This window comes from Egretta garzetta, unplaced genomic scaffold (assembly GCF_000687185.1).
Source record: "Egretta garzetta isolate BGI_Z169 unplaced genomic scaffold, ASM68718v1 scaffold708, whole genome shotgun sequence".
NCBI classification, from domain to species: domain Eukaryota; kingdom Metazoa; phylum Chordata; class Aves; order Pelecaniformes; family Ardeidae; genus Egretta; species Egretta garzetta.
Window position 1 is genome coordinate 552,050 of NW_009260485.1, and position 6,737 is coordinate 558,786.

At 41.7% G+C, this 6,737-nt stretch overlaps 1 long non-coding RNA gene across 1 annotated transcript in view; it reads left to right on the forward strand.

Moving 5' to 3' along the window:
* Positions 1 to 53: 53 nt before the first annotated feature.
* The window catches only part of LOC118452829, a 19,038-nt gene continuing 12,354 nt past the window's right edge, over positions 54 to 6,737 (forward strand). Inside the window, exons 1-2 of the long non-coding RNA XR_004842686.1 lie at positions 54 to 154; positions 2,279 to 2,528. This is a non-coding gene — a long non-coding RNA (uncharacterized LOC118452829). The remainder of the gene's footprint in view (positions 155 to 2,278; positions 2,529 to 6,737) is intronic.

Below are 6,737 nucleotides of genomic sequence, written 5' to 3' on the forward strand. Positions count from 1 at the left end.
TCCCTATCAAAGTTATGGAAAAACTTTCTGCTGATTGAATCCTCTGTCATGGACTGCTTGAGAAACTGAGGCATTAAAGCAGCAAAGGAGGCTGAAGCTCTCTGCGGTGCTGTCCTGGATGGTGGTCTCTGTGATGCCTATACTGCAGGCTCTGGTATGAGACAATATTGCTGAGAACTTTCTCTTTTTTAATCTTTGGTTTTTTAGTACTGCAAACTGCTTAGCTGAGTCTTGCTACAGGAGGTCATTACGCTTTAACTAATGCTGCTTTTTAAAAGACAGGATACGTGATCCCTTGCAAAACTCTGACGTTGGTGACTAGGCTTTCCATCATCTGTGTGAGTTTGGGTAATGCTGGCTCTGCTATTCTGTGCTGCTTTGCATGGAGAGTGACCATGCCACAGAGCTTCGGATAAGACGCTTGAACTTGCATTAGCTGTTAAATTAGCATTTTGAACAATGCTTCAGCCTAGACTTTATTGGTATTGGGAGAGAGAGTGGGGTTTTCACCTTTCCTTATGCTTGAATGAAAGGGGCCTGATACCTTACTGAATTTAAATCGGAATTCTGCTCTGAGAACTAACCTAAAGCAATGGTCAGCTCTGCCCAGCATGCTCCTCACTGGACTTGTGTTAGCCTCAAGGAAGGCTTTGCTGCCCTTCATCCTGTTGGCACTTCGGAGTCGTTCCCCTGGCACTACAACATTTATGGCCTGGTTCTAGTCTTTCTTGAGGGGCTTCAGAATAGAGAGACTAACCAAAAAATAACTGGGGATAAAGCAATGTCTGATCAGACTGTCAAATGCTAAGATAAGATGGCAGAGCTATTATCTAGATAAAAAAAAAAAAAAAAACACCTAAGGCATGCCAGCTGTAGAAGTCGCGAAGACAACAGTCTCACTTGGGTTATTTTGTAAAATTCTTGAGGTCGCCTTTGAAAATAGAAACAATAAGCTCTTAAATGTATGAATTTACTGTATTTTGTAGTCATTTTTCCTGGGTAGTTACATTACCACCGTAGCTATCTTGCTGATCTTCCATTTCTGCCAATGGATGACATGCCAGAATCTCTCAGTAAGACAATCTGGGAGTTTGCATTCATATTAGGGATAAAATACTACACCTCAATGCTCTTCGATTCTATTTTTCCAGAAGATTTTGTGCAAACTTGTTTTTTGAACACCAGTAGCCAAATAAAATACTAAAAAGCGACCAATATATTAAAGAACATGACTGAAGTGAAAATAAGCTCTTGTGGTTTTTTGAACTTTTGTCATAGAAGCAAAGTTTATCGAATGATTGCTTTTAGTTTCCATGAACTTCTGTGTGAACTTTTTGAGTAGGAGAACTCCTATAAACTACTAGTAATGGAGCCTTGGGGATCTATTTTTTAATTACCTTAGAGTGCAGTATTGAATAACATACTGTCTTTATTAGTTTTAGACCTCAAAACTACTTCTCAAGTAAAGTAAACATTGTTCTAACTTTGCCTGGTGGTGTTTTTTAGACTTGAGTAAAGAATTTGTATTATTATAATGATGGTTTTATTTTGTAGGATTATAAACACTGCAGTTATGAGGGCTCTGCTCAGAGAAGACTAATGCTTAAAGAGAACAAGTTTGTTTATACTATACCTTGATAAATGGCAATGTCAAGGAGCACAATTTAATTCTTTGGTTCAAATAATTGAGCTTAATTATTTAAGTCTTTAATGGAAGAAAATTTCAATGAAAGAGAAATTTAGGAAGCAGGGGGTTTATGCCTTTGTTTCCTGTGATTGGATTATTCTGTGAGTTCTTCCCCTGAGCATGAGGCATTCATCACATCTTGCTCTTGCGTATGGGGTTTTTTTAAAATTCCTAATAATTTTGGAGATCTTTCCCTGCCTGGGGTTCAGCTGGAATGCTCATTTGAATCTGTTGCCATCTTCCTGTCTGCTCAAAATTCATAGGAACTCATTCTGTCCTGAAAATGAGCGGATTTTCTGTAGACTGTCAAATTGCTGGATTCAAAAATCTCAACCTACGGTTTAAGGCAACTCACTACTTGCCTTGGAATAGAACAGGGTATTGCTATAGTGCATTATTGAGAGGGCTTGTATGGATAATGGCCAAAATCAGTATTGGCAAAGGCGATGGTAATCTACAGGTAGACAGCTTCACTATCAGGTCAGTTATGCATCTTACTAATGTTGTTATTCAGAAAAAAACATTGTGTTTGTTATTACAGTTTTATTTCTGCTTAAATATTTCCTCTGTCTTGGGGGGTTTTGTTTGCAGATCATAACCAAAAGAAAACTTTCAGGCAAAAGACCTTTCTTCAAAAGGTTACTCTTCCTGTGAGAGAAAGGTCCCTGTTTGCAGAAGAACGACTGCCAAGGACCTGAAGTGTTTCATCAGCTCCCTGCACGGGATCGCTGCTGATAAACTCATCAGACCTTTCAGATGCAGCATCTTTTTCTGACAACCTGCTGCAATTTATTTTCCTGAATATGGTTGCACAGATGATGGAATGTCACGGATTGCCTAGGTAAGGAACAGAGCTAGTATGTGCATATGTATTTCAAAATACATGTCAAAGAGCTTACCTGCTTTTGCATACCACGGAAATGTTCTTTTCTCATAAAACAAATCAGGGAAATGTGATGAACAAATCCAATCACTAAGGTGACTCAAAGACTCATTGCAAGCAAGTACCCTCTTTCACCTCTTTATTTTATAAAACCTTCTGAAAAAGTAGCAATGCCAATCTTGCTAATCCTGACCAGGTTGCTCTATCAAGATTATATAGTTTCAAATTCTAGCAGGAGTAAAGCAGTCTAAAAATATTTAAAATGAGCTCCCTGCATTTGCATAAGTTCTTTTCAATGAATTACTCTGGTTACTTTGGCACAGTGTAAGTGAAGTTTGAGAACAAGTGCAGCTGGGATAATAAGTGCTTGGAAATAATTTTGGAGTTTTTTGTAAAGGAAAATGGTCAGTTTGGGAATATGCACAGTGATTCAGGCATCGGTGCTATCCCTGTTCTCTGAGAACGTCTGCGTTATCCTGCCAGGCAGTTTGGCACTGTATAGTCTTTGGATCTGCTAGGTGCGGAGGTAGAAGAGACCAAAGAGAAAAACCCACATTTCAGCCTCCTTGGCCAAGAACAACAGGGTACTGCTTCATGAGAAGTGATGCCCTTTAAAGGTTGCGTGGTATTAGTAGGAGCTCAGGTGTTAGAAATAGGGAATAGAAATCAGGGAAATCTGAGAAATGGCACAAAATGTGTATTTAAGCACCTCTAGGGATCCTGCATGTTTGGGAAAACATAACTTTTACAATTTGGTCTATCAACTATTAAATATATTCTTCAGAGTTATTAAGTGGTCTGTGTGTCCAGTTGCCTAGTGTTGAAGACAAGCGATACGTTAATCGGTATGCTTTTGGTGTAGGATCTTTTCCCCTCTGTCCCAGTGGCAAGTGCTGGGTTAACAAGTTGCACTTAAAGTGAAGCAAACTGAATATATATTTGCTGCTTAACGTGCATTGAGTTCAAGGGCTAAAAATGCCTATTCAAAATAAAATGTCTTTTAGTGTTTATTTGTTTGTCAAGTTTCCATTTCAGAAACACCTGTAAAATGCTGAGCTAAGCATTTAATATTGAGGTGTGTTAGTGCGTAATACTTAGGTTTATTAGTGCATGCCTAAGAAATCATTACACAAGAGCTGCATAACTGATATTATTATGAAGTTGTTTTTTTCCATTTTAAAAAAAAACCCTTCAAATCTGTTTTGCTTGAACAGTTGGTGCATTGTGAGGACAACAGCTAGTCCACGGAGGATGAATGCAGTGAATTACTGCTTTGTAATTACCATCAATACCATGATTCTTTCCAGAAACTGAGTTCTCATTAAGACCAATTTAGTTTTCTTAAAGACAGCAATTCATTGTGAACACACCTCTCGCCATATTCACCAATATGAGTACTGGAAGGCAATATAGTATGTTTAATGACTTCAGATGTTAATATGTAGCATCCAACTTTGAAGAAGAGCAAGACGGTGAAAGAATTCTCTTCAGCTGGATCGTATCCATGCATCTGTCTTGAATAGCATCTTTTGCCTACTATGTATCTGCATCTCCCCAATCTTCTCCTGCATGTTCCCATATATATTTCTATTTCTGTGCTCTGTAACTAGCATCAGTAGAGCAAGCGCACAAGGATAATTTCAGGAGCAAGACGTACCTTTCTCTTCTGCTTCGCTCCCTTTCACTTTCCTGGCAGCTGTGTCTCCTCAGATGTACCCAGAAAGAGCAAGAGCTAGCGGGGATGAGGAGAGGGAGGGCTGATGGGAGATGCTGTACAAACAGCCCTTTGTTTGTCCTGACTTCTGCCTGTGACTGACGCGCTCTCTTCTCCAGCGAGGGGCCAGAGGATGGGCTTCGAGAACTACCTCTTTCAGTCACTGCCAGCCTAGACTGGGGGGGAGGGGGGAGAGTAAATGTATCCTTTCCAGCAGGAAACGATTAGTTCATCCAGGATCTGATGAAAAGTTGTCTCCTTGGAGAGCAAAGCATAACATCCAGTACAGGGGAAGAGGAAACACCCTGTGGAATAACTGTGTCTCATGTGGAGCATGAGCAGGCCGGGGGGAGCGGGAAGGAGTGGGCTACCAGGATTGCACAGCCAGAAGAACGTGGTTGCTGGAGAGATGCCTTATTTTGCACTGGGCGGGATGAACAGACCTAGCCAACAATCTCGTGCAATACTACAACTCCTGACTTTGAGATTCTTTCAGGGTTTTTTTGAAACTGAAATGATAAAAACTCCCCTGTAATTACTTTTTAACCAGACTGCTCATGCAGCATACTCAGCAATGCTGTGCATTGAGTTCCTCACTGACCAAACGTTTAATCAAGAGGTAGAGCATGACATGGAACCGTATTTCAGGGGAAGTTACTTTAGACTAGAATAGATAATCAAATTATCTTGTATCACATAAACACACAAAATGAGCTTTTTAAGCAGAACTGAAGTATTATATATTAATGAGAAAATAACATTGGGGGTGAAGTATGTGTCTCTTGCAATTTGGCCCCCATTCTATTATGCCCATTCTGGATCTATTGTGTGGTGTGGATAGAGAAGTATGATTGCACCCTAGCTGTTGAGCTGTAATTTTTATGCTCTCTGGTCTGCATTGCTTTGATTCTGTTGTTGCTTCGTAAGAGTTTGGTTTTCTCTATCTGTTGGGCTGCTTCCAGTACAGAGGTTTGTTAGGAGTACAAAAAGGTGCCTCTGCTCAGCTGCCTCAATTTACAATTTGATGTCTTGGTGCTTGTTCAGTTTGGTTTATTACATGCCAGAAGTGAACTAGGGCCTATGTAAGAAGCGCATGTCCCATCTTCTGCTGCCTCAGTAAGGAGAGCAGGCAAAGGACAGAGATGCTTAGAAACAAACCTCTTGAAACTGAGCCTGCCTACTGGTGGTGGTCCCGCCCAGCAAGGTATTCCCCCTCTGTGCTGGAGATGGGCAGCTGGGCCAGCAGAGAGCAGGATGCATGGTTGTGCCTTCACCTCTAACTCAGATGTGCCAGAGATTTTTTGCTACTGCCATTATGGGCATGGCAACTTGAAAGGCAGGGAGGAGGTAGCTGCAGGCAGCTGCTGTCAGAACAGGACATCCTTGCCTTTTCAGGGTGACAGAATGCCTGGTGCTGGCTCTGCTTTTCTACATAAATTCTTTTCTGGTGTGGATCCTGGCCACGGAAGTCTGTGCCTTAAATGAGATTATCCTAATGCCTCTGGGAGCAGGCAGTGTTCCAGGGCAGCGCTTCTGCTGCGGGAGGAGGCTGTGAGCCTGGTGTGGATGTACATCAGCGGGGCACCGGCTCTAAGCAGGGATAAAACTCAGAAGAGGGAATGAGAGCATATTGTGTTGATGCTCTGAGATTGGGTGCTTTTTTAGTTCATTGCAAATACATTTTGGTATGAATAATTTGTAGTTTTTGTCAGAAGATGTAATGAAAGTGTATTAGGATTATTCCCTTGCTGCCCATTCAAGTTCTCTTGTGTTTTCCAGGGAGTATCTGTGTTTCCAGAACATGTTTTGCTCCCTGGGAGACCCCTGTTTGGACAGCAGTCCAGTGAACTGATAGCTTGCTATATGAACTGAGGTGCGTGGGGGATAGTTTTCTTCAGGAAACATCCTGCTGTGTTTTGAGAAAAGACAGTTCTGACAAAGCTGGTGTTTTGCTGGTGTTTGACTTTTTTTTTCCTCTCCCTCCGTAGCTCCATGTGTGGTGTTTTCAGTCACTGAAAACATTCGGGAACAGGAGGAAGTTTTCTCCCCCTTGATGCTGCTTCAGAGTAGAGACTGGGAAGCAAAATGCAATTTGGAGGAAGCAAAAGGTTTGGGGAATCTTGGTAGGGAAATGCAATCCAAGAGGAGAGAGAAGGCTGCTGTAGGAACAACTCTGAGGTGTGAAAAGCATGGTAGTTTATAGGAAAATGCATTGAATGGCAGGGGAGCCTGCAATGGGAGAAAGCAAAGTGCAAAGCAGTATTTCCAGGTCTTACCTTCTTTTCCCCTTTCTCCACATCACCCCTAACCCATTGCCCTGACTATTTGTTTCTCTATGGACTCTGTTTCCAGCCCTAGTGGCCCTTTCTTTATTTTTGGTTTCCTTCTGCTTTTTTGCTCCAGCACCGCATCCCCAGCGGGCTCGGCAGCCGGTGTCTGGCACAGCCTGGCAG